This window comes from Suncus etruscus, chromosome 10 (genome assembly GCF_024139225.1).
Source record: "Suncus etruscus isolate mSunEtr1 chromosome 10, mSunEtr1.pri.cur, whole genome shotgun sequence".
NCBI lineage: Eukaryota > Metazoa > Chordata > Mammalia > Eulipotyphla > Soricidae > Suncus > Suncus etruscus.
Window position 1 is genome coordinate 32,017,760 of NC_064857.1, and position 17,291 is coordinate 32,035,050.

Consider the following 17,291-nt stretch of genomic DNA (forward strand, 5'->3'; position numbering starts at 1 on the left):
CCTATTGTATAATGCAAACATTCCCAGAGAGGTTAACTACAATGTTGGCTTTGCAATATGTATGCAGAGGGACTGCATGCATTTTGCACAACCTTCCATGAATTTAACCCTGGGTCAACAGGTATATTTAAATATGGACTTGAACATAAATGATGCCAACCAACAGGAAATAAACGGGTATGAAACAATTTATAAAATATCACACTTGATAGAAGAATATAGTTTCTAAGTGGGTAGCAAGATGGGTAAAGCTGTTTCAAAATTATTCTTTGAATGCTTCTCTAATTTGGCTAGTATACCAAATCACAGTTAGCAAAACTGGAGTTAACAATTTTCCACTAGCATTTCCTTTTCTCTATGGCTCGTATGTTCTCTCACTTTCCAACTCTTCTATTTCCAGGCATTTGTACCATATGAAACTGACAGCAATTGTTCTGATTCATGGCTTAGGAGGAGTAGCTGATTAATCCCATGTCAGCAGTCTTGACCCTACGTGGAAAATAGAACCTTAGACGGCCCACTCAACAATATATCAAGGAGTAGAACTGCATGGCTTGCCTTGCTCTGAATGTAATGAAAGTTTAGGGCAGTGTTGAGCAGTGATTTGATTCGCATCTGCCCCACACCCTCTTAGTCTAAGTTTCAAAAGAAAAACATTTTGGTGTGGATCATAAGTGTAATAGGAAGATGGTGTAATTATCTTCTGGGACAAAAATTATGTTTCAAAAAAATCTTATATGACCTTTATTAAAATATTTAAAACAAATTTTCTTTAAGTATATTTGCTGTTTTATTTCAAATTGGATATATGCTATCATTATAAATTTTACAAACTTTTAACTCTCTCCCTTTCATAACTACTAAAGGGTTTTATATAGTGATTCTATTGTGCATTGTATTAAAGAAGTAAAATAACTAAAAAATCCACAATCCTGTATGATATAGCAAAATCAACTGAAGAAAAATGTGTATTACATTTTGAACACATTAAAGACGGGTTTTGATTACAATTTAATTCTTGATATTTTTTCACACAAAAGCTCTAAATTGAGCATGCATTTCTGCACGAATTAGATAAGTCCTCTTTATTCCGAGCTCAGAATGTATTATTAATATTAAGGATAAATGTGAAATTATATGTTTCTCAGGAAGGATCATGTATGTGAATGCTCTCATATGTGAGTTTTATTTACATCTGTAAGACATATTGAAATAACAAAGTTTCTTGAATATCTGTCAAATAATACTAAAATTAAAATACAGGGAAAACGAATTGGCGGTCACAGTACACATTGGATTTTATCATTGAAGTCACACACAATTAGTAAAAAAGAAAAGAAAGGTGGTAGAAAAATGCAACTACCTAGCATAACTTGATAAAGCTGAAATGTGCTGAAATCTTCCCATGCAGACTGCAGAACAGCACTGCCAATGTCCCCTTTCTGTCACCCACTGTAAACATCAAGCCTGGATTCTGCTGCCGTCAGGTGAATGCTTGCACAGCTCTTATGGTTGACTGCATAGAATTTCTAGGAAAGAGATTAGTACAATTTTTCTGTGAACAATAAGAAAAGAGCACATTTTTATACATTGAGATTTCCCTTAATATATTTGATATGTATTATGCAGGATATTCTTATGCATGCTCTTAAAGTGAAGGTTGTATTTTGACCGAATGCTACACTATGAATCTGCAGTCCTTTGATGGAGTAACATTTGCATTTCTTTACGGGTTAGGGTTTTATGTTTTTTTCATACATACTGTCTTCTATGCGTATCATGTTGACTTGTACTAGTCACCATTTAAAACACTAGGTTCCAAGTATTGCCTTGTTAATAGAATCCATATGTATAAGCAGCAGACAATAGACTAGTGATATTTAATATTTAAAATGAATAGTTATTTGAATGAATACATTTACTATGCTTTTATAGGTATTCATTTACTATGTATATTTATAAGTATATGCCACATACAAAAACACAATGTTTTTGTTTTAAAGCTACACATTCAGATTAATCCTATCTAATAAAAATTTTAAAAAGAACGCATGAATTTCAAAATCTTTTCTTCTCAAACAGTATTTTTCTTCTAAAGCCACACATATTGCACATATTGTCAAGGTGGGCAGCATAAAAATTAATTTAAAATAAACAGCATAGCATATTGATTGCACAAATAGGAGCCTTTGATTTTACATTAAAAATGCCTTTTAAGAAATCAGCAAGTATACTTGCTTTGTCAAAAAAGAAATAAGTTATTACTAGATAAATGTATATGTGAGTGAAATTTTATTTAAATGATATTTATCTTCACCAGGTATTGTTTTATTTTTTAAAAATAAATTTTTTTGTTTTTCTTCTTTCTCTTGTTCTTTCCCTTCTTCCTTCCTTCCTTTCTTTCTTTCTTTCTTTCTTTCTTTCTTTCTTTCTTTCTTTCTTTCTTTCTTTCTTTCTTTCTTTCTTTCTTTCTTTCTTTCTTTCTTTCTTTCTTTCTTTCTTTCTTTCTTTCTTTCTTTCTTTCTTTCTTTCTTTCTTTCTTTCTTTCTTTCTTTCTTTCTTTCTTTCTTTCTTCTTTTTCTTTCTTTCATTCTTTCTCTTTTCCTTCTTCCTTCCTTCTCTTTCACTCTTCTCTTTCCTTTCTTCCTTTCTTTTTCTTTCCTTTCCTTTTTACTTTTTCCTTCATGCTGTCTTTTATTCTTATTTCCCTTTGTCTTTCTTCTCTTTCCTTCCCCCTTTTATTCTCTTCCTTCCTTCTTTCCTTCCTTTCTTTCTTCCTTCCTTCCTTTTCTTTTTCTTTCTTTCTTTCCTGCCCCCTTTTTGATTAGAGAAATGCTATTTTATCTTTCCTCAAAAAAAAAAAAAAGCAGAAAGGCAATTTCTCTGTTTTTGATGGCATTTTTTTCATTAAGAAACTACCATCCTTTTCTGTTTCATTTATATATGTGTGGCTATGATTCCAGCAGTTAACTGGAATCACAAAGTCCTTCAAACACCTCATCAATAAGTAGTAATTTAACTAGTGACCAAAAAATATCTTTCAGTGAATTTTGTCATTACAACAAACTATTTGGATAGCTTAGGGACTTAGAGTTTTAACACTTGGTAATTTTTTAAATAGGACTGACTTTGAGATTACTGACAAGTATATTATATAAACATTGAGTGAAGTCATTTCTTTTATCATTTAAAATTGTTTCCAATAATATATTTTATAAAGAGCAGTTTTATCTGTTAGCTTTTTATTTCACATTTATTTCAATATAACATTTAAGATTACATTTTAAAACACTGAGATAGTGTGTATAAAAAAATAAAAGCTAATCATAATACCAATTACATATCTCTTAATCACAGAGATTTGTCTCTAATGTCAAGCATATATTATTGAAGGAGAGCTTTCATTAAGTGAATAATTCTTTCTACTTTTCCTCACCTACTGAGCAAGACAGCATGGAGTATATATGAAGAAGCATGCTCTTTCTTAGGTAATATGGTTTGGAAGATGCTTTTTATAAGCTTATTTGCTTCAGTGTTGTGTTCATAAGCAGAAGAATATAGTTCATTTCTGCATATTTGCTGGACTGGACAAATCAAGGTGACAATCCGTGGTTAGCTCTGTCAGGCCCTTTGTCCTTCTGCTGCTGTGAAAGGAGGTACAATAGATGCAAAGAGGAATACAGAACAGTCCAGCTGCCTTGGTGTGGTAGCTCAGCTCCACCATTGCAGTATGTCAGTTCACATTTGTTTACCGGTTGCCAATCCATAAGATGACAATGCAAATTGTGTGAAAGTCTTGTGTAAGATAACAAATCATGTGGAGGGTTGATGGACTGGAGGAGAGGAAAGGGGGCAGGTTGGACACATGCCTTAGAAGAATAATGACTCGTAAAGGTTATATTTTAGGTACAATGATTACATTCAAATGCAGGGCCCTCATCCCAATTCTAGCATACGTCTCAAAGATGCAGGTAGGAGCTTATAGTTAAATCTATCATTCCATTTCTCTGTGCAAGGTTCTGCATTAATGCTACTTTTAGAGCTGTTTATATTTCATTTACGCATGCAATTAATCATCTTTACTGTGTTGATGCTACTGGCATCAGCAGTGTGACTTAATTAAATTTGAAATTATAGTACAGTAAATATAGGCTTCCAACTAGCCGGTCCAAATTAAATGCTGTGGTCTATTTCTTACCCATGGTGTTTTCCAATTTAAGTGTCCATTTAAAAGGTTATACTTCAGACTGAAATTAGGTTTCCTTTATTTTTCTTTTAACTAGTTAAAAACTAGACTGGTACTCTTTCAGTAAGTATATATCTATATCTATATCTATTGTCTCTAGTCTCAGAATAGAAACACAATGAATTTGTTATGTCACCTTTACTATTTATCTGATTAGATGCTTCTTGTTCTCTAAGGAATATTTGCACCCCCTGAATACATTTGCTTCAGATATATCGGCTTTTAGTGCTTAGTGCTTTAAAAAGGTCTTGCTTCCATTTTGTTTCAGGCTGGTAATCAAGCAATTAGTCCACAAAATGGAGGTTCTCTGCTCTGCTCTATATACCAGCTCTCAGATGGGTGGTTTTACCTGTTTGAATCTCAGGCACTATCATCTACACTTGATCTTGTAAAACTGGCCTCTGAAGAACGTTCTCATGATGCCAAATAAATTACTAGTTTAAGAGAAACCTGAGGTACTTGAGACTTTTATGGTGTTATCACTAGAAATGATCCTTTTTGCAAGACATGCACATCTCCAGTTCTTACATGACAGTGAACAATTAAAAATACTTATTCAAAAATTCTTAGGATTTAATGTCAAGTTCTGAATTATTGCTAACTTAATTTCTTTAAATGTTTATATATTCTGTAGTACAATCTTCTTCAAACAGTTCCTAACATGTTTAGCAAGGTATAGGACCAGAAATTCGGTCACACTGTTATCATACATATAATACAGGGTTTGAATACTAGAAAATTTGTCATCCGCAAAATGCAGTGTAGGACTTCCGTGTAAAAAAGCACAAGCTCTTATTATTTTTTTAAATGCAGTGCTGCCTTGTCTGCACTTTTTGAAATTGCATATTTATCAGTTCATGAATTATTTATGAGATTGAAAAGGGTGGGTGTTTGCAGAGAGGATGAGGATGAAGAGCATACAGAAATGTTTGCTTGGAATACTTGGGAAAGGAGATGCTTTTAATATGAATGCTAGCAGTTCTGCTCAAGAATGAAGTGTTTTGATTCATTTTGTATGTCGTGTTTAGATTCAGTGTTGTATTTTGGGAGGCATTTAAAAAAACGTGTTTCTGTGTTCACCACTATTTTCTGAGGAAATAGGGAGAATGCAGTTTGTTTAAAATAGAAGGAGACTTAAATGCAAGCAAAGTGTACCGTATTAATATTTTTTAATCTTTTGTCTGACAGCTTCCATTGTTGTCCAGAAAGAACTGCCAGATTGGGGATTAATGAAATGTTTCATAAATTAGAAATGAAACTATTAGCAGAATATCCAAAGCAGGTTTTAACATTGCTGGAACAAGAGCTTTAGACCAGCAGAATAACCTTTTCCTAAATCAATCTCCTACTGAAATTTAAAATCCCTCAGATCCACTGACTGACTATATACTTAGCTTCTTTAACTAGAGATTGCCATGTGTTTTACATGTTCTGGTATGTTGCTATTTTTTCAGTAACATTTTTAAAACAAAGAAAACAACTGCTAAGAACTAAATTAAGGATCCTAAACATTTTAGCTGATAGACTAGCACAAAATACAATGTGAGATTGTAAATCTGAGAAGTTTTTATTGAAACCTGTGAGGTTAAAAGGAGCTCTTATGAGATATGAAAGAAAAGATATTTTTAGAATCATTCTCTACCTTACTATTACATACAACATAATGTGATGGTGAGTCAACTGTCCCTCCCCTCCAAAAAATTCACTGTTAAAGCTAAATGGTTTGATACTACATTATAAAGAGATACTTAAAAAATATAACCCATAGAAATTCCTATATGAAGATATAATATAAACAGCTAGGCAGCTTAAAATAAATACGAGGGACATGTGAACTTTGAAAGTATGCTGTGCTAAAGAGAAAGATATGTGTGTTACACATGATTCAGCTCTTGATTTTGAGCTCCGAAAAATTCTGATTTATGTTTTAACAGGTTAAAGTTGAAACAAGAGCTCTTTGAATTCTTTTTATTGCTCTATTAACTTTCCTTCATGATGGTTTGGAACACTCACCTGAAGTACTTTTTGTCCCATAGGCCAGAAATACATAGTTTGAAAGTGGGCTAGAGAGTGTATAAAAATGTTTAGCCTAACCACTCCCTAATGACAGCGACTTATGTCCTTAGTGCAGTTGATTTGTTTCCTGGGTTTTAAAAGTAGATTATTTCTGTGGTGCAGGCTTAGTGTAAGCTGTTGAGAAACCACAAGCACTGCACTTCAGCCTGAGTTTGGGATGTTCGCCAAGGGTAATCTGATTAAAAGGGCATTTTTTTTTTCAACACTGTGCTGCTTTGAAAATTCTGTGTAGCCAGATAGAGTAGGGAGCAAACAAAAAAAATAGCTTTTTCAAGACTAACTAGTTTTCTTGAGCAAAATGAAGGGTCTATTTTTTCTTCAACTTAAGCACAATTAGTATCCAAAACTATCCTTAATATGTCTCTTTTCAAATGCAAGTCATTTGTGGTTTTTTAGTGGTATTGTTCATTTTGCTTTCCTATTAGTTATATAAAAATACAAAATAGTAGCATTGACATTTATCCTAGATCTTCAATAAAAATATATTTTGTAGGAGCCAGAGAAATAGAACAGAGGTAGTGTGTTTGCCTTGCATCAAAGGACGGTGGTTCGAAATCCGGCATCCCATTTGGTCCCTCAAGCCAGCCAGGAGCAATTTCTGAGGGTAGAGCCAAGAGTAACTCCTGAGCGCCATGGGTGTGACCCAAAAACTAATAGATAGATAGATAGAGAGATAGAGTGGTAGCTAGAGATAGATATAGAAAAATAGTATAATTTTTTTAAAAATGTGATATTAAATAAACAAAACAAATCAGTATCAAATTTTAATTTCCATTCCACTTTGATGATTCTTTGCCCTGTGTCAATGCGTAAACTAAGACCCAATTACAGTAATGGTTACCTGAGAAGCTTGCAGAAGTAAGTTTCTAAAAGTAATTTCCTTATTTTCAATTATGGGTTTTAAAAGATAAAGTTTGCCATGTTTACACATACCAGAATGCACATCAAAAATACCTTGCAACCATCTTTTTTTACTGAGGAATTTTATATTATTTAATGTAATTCAGCTAGAAAAATAAAAATAGAGATAAATCTGTTCTTATATGCTAAAACACCTAGTTCAAGAGGTATAGTAAATTCATGTGAAGACCCATCCATTTAAAAAGCAATCACTCAATGGGTTTGTTTTTTATATTTAAATGACAGACATTTATTAGAATATATAATGGCAAATCTTACACAGTGATATTTAAGGTACACAATGGCAAACCTTACACAGTGATATTTAAGGTACATGGTGACAATAAATGAGGGCTTTCCACCAGCAGTGTTGTCCTCCCTTCATCCCTGTTCCCAAGCATATATCCCTTATCTCCCTCCTTTATCCCCCAGAATGCTAGTGCATCTAAAAGCATGTATGTTAACACTAATGTAAACCTTTTTTTTTTTTTTTTTTTTTTTTTTTTTTTGCAGTTCCAGATATTTTAACTAGTGGTTTCTTAAAGGTTTGGAGTCAAAGGAACACTGTAAAAACAATATTAGTGTGGCAATTATCGTTTGCATGGGCCCACCAAAGTATGGGGGTCATGGAAAGAAAAAACTTTGGCCTAAGTACAAGGAGACCCTACCCCTGAAGTTTCCTGACATAAGACCATTTCTAGGCTCCAGGCAAACTAGTTTGTCCAATCCCGGTCATTGTCTGTAGTACCCATACAGTTATATTTTTTACAGTCTCTGTTGTTGATCTCCCGTTTCTGTATTGAAGATCCTGGAATTTGTATATCCTACATTGAAGTCAAGATGGTGCGGAGAAGCGTCTAATTTCAACTCGCAATTAACGGGCAATGCAGAAAACCCTGTCTAGTACGCAGGTCGTTGTTGTTGTTTAAATCTTCTCAGTGTTAAGGGAAGACTATTTTGAGTAAATCGATGTCAGAGCAGAAGTAGGGTCTTCCCTGGTAGAGGATTGCTTCCAGGTGATGTCATAAACAACGTTGGATGTTTCATGGATGGCTTCCCTGGTTCAGGGGTGACTGAACCCAAACCTCTGAAGCCTGTGCCAGGTCATCATGTCAATGTTCAGGGTTTGTAAGGTTCCATTGCAACACAAGATTTGTGTGTTCCTATCTCTATTAGAGATATGTATGTATAGTATTTTCCATTTTAATGTGCCCATGCAAACAAGGAATAATACCACCTGGCGTTATCAGCGCATAAGGGGGCCGCAAGAACAAGTCCAACAATCCCCGTGACCTGGTTCAAACATAAGAATTAAACTGAGGGACTCTATCACCAAAATTCCTTATTAAACAGTTCACAGCGAGATTGGTGCCTATGGGGATGCTAGAAAAAGTCCAACAATCCAATTGACTTGGTTCTTATATAAACGTTAAATGGAGGGACACTTCTACAAACTTCCTTATTTAACAAATAACAACGGTAAGGAAAGATAGAGAGGGACTTTTTCACCAAAATACCTTATTGAACAGTTCACAAAGAGGAGAAAAAAAAATAAAACGTGGGGAAAATAAACAATCTAACTTAAGACAGTGGAAAAAAGCAATCACTCAATGTGTTTGTATAGTTTAATTTTACTCCTTGAATAACACTTGGCATTGTGACTTTATTGTAGGATCCATTAAAAGCTTTCTGCCCTTCCCTTAACAAATTAAAAGGCTTTAGAATAACTGATACATTATTACAAAATTCCATGACTCAACTCTAAAGAAAAAAATTTTTCATCCTATGTATATTTGGTACCAGAAAATATGCTGAGTCATACATTAGTACATATATGAATCAATCCCTGCCACAAGCTAATCGGGAATATGATATAATGGAATAAGTATTATGTTGAATGCAGAAATAAATAAATAATCCAGAAATCAATAGCTGAGTTGTAAAGGAAGAGACGTATTGCTTCTCTGGTTTGTTTTTTTTTTTGGAGGGGGCACACCCAATGATGCTCAGGGGTTACTCCTGGCTATGTGCTCAGAAATCGCTCCTGGCTTGGGGGACCATATGGGATGCTGGAGGATAGAACTGTGGTCAGTGTTAGGTAAGCTATGTGCAAGGCAAATGCCCTACATACTGCTTCTTAAAAGAACAAATAAAATTTCCCCAATACTTGCAGTGCATGTGCAAAAAATAATAACAAAAAAAAAAAACCCTTGCCACACCAGCACCCCATTTTTCTTATCTTTTTCCTTTTTTCTTCTTTTAAATTTATAGGTAGTTTCTAGACAGGTCCTCCCACTCTTCCTTCTTTCTTTCCTTCCTTCTTTCTTCCTTCCTTCCTTCCTTTCTTTCTTTTTTCCTTCTTTTCCTTTTTTCCTTTCTTACTTCCTTTCATATTTTCTTTTTTCTTTCTTTCTTTCTTTCTTTCTTTCTTTCTTTCTTTCTTTCTTTCTTTCTTTCTTTCTTTCTTTCTTTCTTTCTTTCTTTCTTTCTTTCTTTCTTTCTTTCTTTCTTTCTTTCTTTCTTTCTTTCTTTCTTTTTTTCTTTTTCTTTCTTTTTCTTTCTTTTTGGCTTCTTTTTCTGTCTTCCTTTCTTCTTTCTTTTCTTTCTTTTTTATTTTTTACTTTTTTTTAACAGAACCATAGAATATGAATCATCTTGTTCTGCATCATATTTGTCTTTCAACAAATTGAGGGGGGAAAAGTGGGTGTTACCAGAGAAAAAGCAGTCTCATAAGCATTAAGTAGAAATAAAAATTGATCAGACCTAAATACTCAACTCAAAGTTAACTACAATATAATAAAGAGACCCAAACTACAAGTTATTCACAAAAGGGACGTGTTACACTAGCAGTCCAGGGAGATAAGGGTGGATATGGGATGCATACTGGAAACAGTGGTAGAGAAAGTTCCACCCTGGTGGTGAGAATTGCCCTAATACACTATAACTATGTACCTTAAACATAACTGGAAAAAACTTATAATTCAAAAAAAATAAAGCAAATTTTAAAAATTAAAAACATAAAAGAAGTAATTGGTATTAGTAAAATGTACATTAGTGAAATTCTATTCATGGGTTGGGGAGCTAGTACAGGGATTCAAGCTTAAGAATTGCTATGGGGGTTTATCTATTCTGTTATATGGTAGCTCTGGAGAACACCATATTGCTGAGGTGGTCCAGAGAAATTCCTGGCACCTCTAAAAACAAACAAACAAAATAAATAAAAAAGACACCAATACTACATTCTAAAACTTTATATTGAATTCCCAGCCTGCTTGACCAAGAATCACATAAGGCATGTCAACTGAGTAACACTTAGGAGTCTCCTTCCTTCCCCAAAAAATATTTCTTTCAAAAGCAGAATAATTTCAATATCCAGAGTGATAATACAGCATATAGGGTGCTTGCCTTGTACAAGGGCAACCTTGGTTTGATCCCCTGTATTCCATATGCTCCTCAGAACACTGCTAAGACTGGCCTCTAAACACTGAGCCAGATGTAAGCTTGAGTATTGCTGGGAGTAGCCCCCCCCCAAAAAAAACAAAATATCACACAGACACACACACACACACACACACACACACACACACACGACTATCATCAATAGTATAAACCAACATGAAAGGACAGAGACAACTGCACTTCAGAAAATAATCAGCTTTCACTATTTTCTGACTGAAGCTTTTCTCTGGTATTCTAAAACATGTTGAATTCTACATTTTCCTTTTCTAAGTTCAGATTCCCAACTTTGTCATGAAATTAAGTCCCTTAATATGCCATTCTTAGTAAATATTAAAAAAGAGGTAATTCTTTAAATACACTTTCTATCTTTTGTTAACATAGAGAAGCTTGCTAAATACTAAATGAGTCAAGTAGAAATGGAAATATTTCAAATTGAATTAAGCCTTCCTTCATGACAGACAGTTGATTACATTTCTTTGTTCAAGATGACAGTTTTCCTGCAGAAGCATATTTCTTTCCCAGGAACCATGGCTTATTGGTATAGAATGGTGCAAAATGTATATGTGATTTGGTGAGGATGGGCCAATAACAAAACCTTGTGCTTCTAAAGACACTTTGAATCATTAGGTCATGTTTCAGGAAAGCAAAACTGTCACTTCAGAACAAAATTCCCATCTGTGCCAATGGGGTGGTCCTTATGGATTCAGAGAGCATTTTATGGCCTTTTTTTTCCCCTGCAGAATAGAAAGGGTAATTTGACTCAGGCTCATTAATATGAATGGCTTGGAGTTATATGATTGAAGATTTTTTAATGCTAGCACCAACTTCAGCGTCTAAGGTAAAAACAGTGCTCCAGGGTGCCAAAGAGCCAACGACCAGAAAAAAAAAAAAAAAAAGATTTTATTCTAGGCATGGGGATTTGGGGTGGATGTAAATGAAAGTGAATAGACATTTATCTGTTTTCTGTATATTTGAAATATTATTTTAGGAGCAATCTTTTGAAAACAATGACCATGAGAAGTCAAAACTCCACATATGTACCTTTTTTTTTGTAATACCAATGTTTATGAATGACTATTTTTTCACCAGTTTAATGATAACTGTCTTTTTAAATTTAGGTGTAGAATATCTCTTTAAAATTTCTGAATTTTTGGGACACTTAAAATGAGATACTCGTGTCAGAGATATGCCCTGCTGTTCAAGGAAAGGGAAGGGGTACCATTAAAAAAATCTTGATAATCAAGGCCACCTGTGATCTGAGTCTGCTTTCTGGAGCACAAAGGCAGTGAGGAAAGCTGTTCCCTGAACCAAAGGAAAATTTCTCTGATCCAAAAGATACTTTATCCTCATCCTTCTAAGGAGGAAAAAAAAAAGAAGAAAGAAAGAAAATTGTGCTACAGTAGTATCATCTGCTCCCTCTGTTCCCTTCTTAAAAAAAAAAAAAAAGATAGAGGTGGTTGCTATTTAACACAGAGCCCTGTGACCTTAGTACCATAGCTGCTTTGAAACACTGAGCTATTTAATGATGCAAATTACAAACAGAGGGAAAACATCAGAAGAGTCTGTCTGAAAATTAGCTTGTTGGACTGAAAATTAGCTAGCTTAATAGAACTTGTATAACTCAGATTTTCTCTGTGGAACCCTGGCTTGGAGCTTTGGTCCATTTTCATTATCTTGCTATTCAGTAGAAACTTTCGTATTGTGGAGAATTAGAGACAGGAAAATCTATTTTCTATTTACATGATTGAAATGATTAAATGATTTCAGGGATTTTTTTTAAGCAAATAACATGTTTTCTAAAGAAACATTGTCTTAGATATTTGGGGGGAAAAGTCAACTTAGAAAAAAAATATGATTATATTTCAGTTGTTCCAAAATTGCTGAGTCAAATTATACTTTTATTTTGAAAAACAAGGATAAATCACATATGTGTTGATACATGATTACATTTGGACATTGAATGGCAACACCATTACCCACTTCCTGCAGAGAGAATCCTTGTAAACATTGAATCTAGTCAAAGACTTCAAAGACATGCTTAAAAACATAAGACTGTTTGAAGCTTATGAATAATTCTGAAGGTCAAAAAATGTACCATGGAGAGATAACAGCGTCAAGTCATAGAGATCTATATTAAAACATCAATCCTTAAATTAAGAGAAAGATTCTACAACATCAATACTCATTTTTATTTTAAGTGAGATAAACAGACCATGGAAAGATTATGCTCAATAGTTTTGAAAAATTTTGAGCCTTTGCACATATTTTTAATAGAAGCTATGACTATTTGTTTTATTTTATAAATCAAGAAGAAAATGCCTTAGATGTCAAACAAATTTGATATTGTACAATCTAACAATCAAAAATTTATTAGTAGAGAAAAGTAGCTGATGTAAAATTGTGATAACTCATTACTATCACTTATTTCAAATAAAATACAACTAATTGGTAATAATATAAATAATTATATACTTATATCTGAGAAGTAAAATTTAACTTGAGAAATGTACTGGAGAATAAAGCTATAAGGAATATAATGGTATAGGACAATGTAAAATTTTGTTGCTACTATAGGGATATCCTAATAAAATAATATTGATAACTTTAGGAAGAATTCATCACTAGTTAACTTCTGAATACCATATTATTCTTTTAAAAGCAAAATATAAATTTTGTATTTATAAACTTAAATTCTAATTAAGATCTTTGGTAATAGTTACTGTTTTTTTTTTTCCAGAAAACTTCAGAGACTATCAGTTCAGAAATTTGTTAAGTTTAATTATTGAGCACATTCTGTCATTTAGCACTTTTTAAAATTATTTTATTTATTTATTTATTTATTTTGGGCCACACCCAGTGACACTCAGGGATTACTCCAGGATATGCACTCAGAAATTGCTCCTGGCTTGGAGAAACATATGGGCCACCAAAAGATCGAACTGCCATTGGTCCTAAGTTAGCACGTGCAAGGAAAACACTCTACTACCTGAGCCACCGCTCCAGCCCTGACTTTTTACAAGATTATCAATATCTTTCCCACAATCATTTTTGTTTGTGTAGTGATTATTTTTATTAAATCAATGATACTATAGCTGCAAGTATTTTAAAATAACGGAAGAAATATGAAAATTTAATCTTTACCTTTTAACTTCAACTTAATATTTTTCAGTGATGAAATAGCCTATGGACTTCCAGATGTAGCCACCATCAATATAGTACCTGGTAGCCAATTTAATTGTGACAATGTATTCTATGGTACATCAATGACAATTCTATGTTTAGCAAACTAAACAATGAATATTTGGAGATATTGAATAAAATTATTAAATGCCTACAAAATATTTAAAAGTTAGTACAGAATGCATAGTTGCAAATTAATACTGCTGAATATCTATGAATATCTGTTTAGGTAACATTCACTATTTCAAGTTATTTATTGGCCTTGGTCTCTTTAAAATTACGAATAAAAAGAGTAGTAGTCCTCTAAGAAAATAGCATGTGAAACTGTTTTATTTAGTTCTTTGATTTCTTTGATTTGTCTACTTGTTGGCTACATATATCAATAGTTTCTGGTTTCATTCTGTATATCTCTGATAAACATACAATACAAAGTTATTTAAGCACTATATAATATTTTAAGTTGCTGTGAAAATACATTCAGCAGATGATAGTTTTTTATATTTCATTATTGTTCAGGGTCAATTTTTACAGTGCATTACACAAATTTGAGTGCTCGGTTCTAAATAACTTTCCTTCACAATCGGAATAGTTTTCTTAAATTGTTTCATCCCTAGAAGGAAATTACTCAAAATTCTCTGTTTTAGTCTTCCTCGTTCTCTCTTTTGCTCTACCCCTTCAATTTTCTGAATAGGTGAATGAATTCTCATCTTACTTATCCTTTAAACGTATTGCTCTCATCTAACTCCAAAGTGTTTTTCAGTTTTATCATCCTTGGGAATCCTTAGGCTGATAACAGAGTGGTTGTGCCAATGGATTGACACTAAAGCATGAAGTTATTATCAAGTTATTACTTGATGAACTATGGTTTATGCTGCAAAATCCACATTAAGACATATTTTATTAATATTCTGTTTGGTTGGCTTTTATCTGTATTCAACAGTTGTTCAGTGAAGCAACCTATGACGTAAGAGCCCTAGAAATGACAGTTTTGTTTAATGAGCAAGTTATTTCTATAGCCACACACAGAAACATAATTCTCATAACAGATTTGAACAGTGCATTTACTCTTGCCGTAAAATATAAAACACACTGTAATAGATGTTTGCTATATGTATGTAAACATGTATGTTTGCTATATGTATATATCTGGGTAGCAGTTCATTTACTTTATATTATTTCTTAAGTCATGTTCATTGTTTAATTAGGATTTGTTTCCATTAAAACTGAAAATTATCAATATGTAGAACTTAATTGTACAGTGCAGAATATAATTCCTTAGAATATAATTCTTTAGCAAACAGTGGTTATGGTTTGCTTTTAACTAGACAATGATAGGCTCTGCATGAAAGTAGGAGAGGGAGCGAAAGGAATCAGGACACCCTCCCATTCTCTCCACAAAGGCACATATGCATCTTTCCTGTGAAGGGATGTGGTGCAAATCTACAGAAAAGACACTTCTGTAGCCAAAGCTTCTCCATTGTCAATACAGACTGTAAACTGCTGCTTTCACGTGGAGAAATGTCACAGGGCAGCACAATTCCTCCTTTTCACCACCACCCATTATCTCTGGGCTATGTTCTGCATAAGCTGGGCTTTGACTATGACCTGCAGTGTCTAACATTCTTACAGCAGAGCCTACAAGAGGAAACAGTTTGGGGTACATATGCAGTGTGGGAGGGCACGGGAGATAGGAGGGAAAGACAGGTGGCAAGGATACACAGGCAGAGAGATGAGACACAGTTGAGATTTACTCATTTCTTAGTATATCTTGCTTGATCTCTAGGCTGAAAATACCACGATCTATTAATAGCAGCAAATCTTATTTAAATGCATTGCCTTCTCCACTCCTTCAGGCCATGAACTTGAGGTATCCGACTTCACTTCTCTTTGCCCTAAATGGATTTCCAAGATCAGAAACCCATCTATTTTTTTTTCATTCTGCTTACAGAAATGCTTTTTCTAAAATGCTTCAAAAGCTTATTTAATCTCATAACACCAACAGGTCGTTTGTGTTCTCACATCATGGGACATTACGTAAGTAAATATTATTATTAACAACAAGAATACAAATTGGAATGAATTTAACCATATGTAGTATTAACGACTTTTATAGGCACAACACAAAGAAAAGCTTACACAAAAGCACTGCTACAAAACTATAAAAGACATTAAGCATTATTGAGGTCAGTGTCCTCTTTATTTAAAATGTAAATGTGGAATAATCAGCAAAAATGCTGATTATTTATATGTAAATGCTGTTAGTACAAATGAAATTTTCTGTATTCCAAACTTTATTCAAAAACTTTTTGTCATGTGATTTCCCTAGTAAGAACTCTTATTTAGCATTTTCTCAGTTTAAGCATCACTCATACTTATTCAATGGCAGCAGCGAATACATTGAGTGTACACTTAAACCCGTCATCAAAAGATCTGATGGGAGGCACACAGCCAGGGAGATATTCAAAGATTTGGCAAAGACAAGGACAGATCTTAACCTATCTTAAAGTCTCATTTTGAGCATGCAACATTTCAGTCACTTAAAAAATAAATTTAATTATGTGGAGCTCAGTACTTTCTTCACAGTACTGATACTAGAAATAGTTTTAAGAACAAACTGTTCAAAGTTTTATTTTTACTGGATCTGTAGGTAATACTGCCAAAACTGTCACTTAAAAATGTTGTTTGCAACCAGAGTTTGGAGTACTCATTTCTGGTTCAGAACTTTGAAAATAGCAGCCAAATGTTTGGATACTTGTTCAGGAGTGCAGATTAAAAATTCCAGAATAGACCAAAGCACACCCCATATGAATAAAAAGAATCATTATCATCACTACTAATGCTATTTAATATAAAAATGGAAGAGAGGGAGAAAGTCCTAAAGACGATTTCCAAAAGCAACATAATGAATAAAAGCTACAAACGCTGTGCTTTGATCTGCTTTGATATATTTTTTTTTTACTTTCAAACTACATTTTACAATGAGGTCAGCTTCTTCATAGGGTGATATGATTGTTTTGTCCAGACACCTTAGAATTCCTGAAATTCTAGTTCCTTGAAATTTCTTCCCAATACAAACCCGAGTTGAGGCCGCCTCTTCCTCTATTAGTTTTTTGGAAGGTCACATGCCAAAGTAGCTCTCATGACTAGAAAGGGTAAGCTCTCTCTTTAATATTCAAGTTTTGTAGCTACCATTTCCAATACCAGTCCTGGACATTTGTTTTACCTTCGTCTCTCTCTCTTCTCCCTCCCTCTCCAAACAAAAGGAACAAAACTCTGATCATTTTGTTGTTGTTCTTTGGGTTGCTCTGGTTGGGCAAAGATCATCATGCTCTGATTTAGTGTTTTCAAATAAGTGTGCCCTCTGTTGCAGCTTTCTATTGAGAGACAACACAGCCTAAGCGGGAGAGTTCAGCATGGCCACTAATAAAAC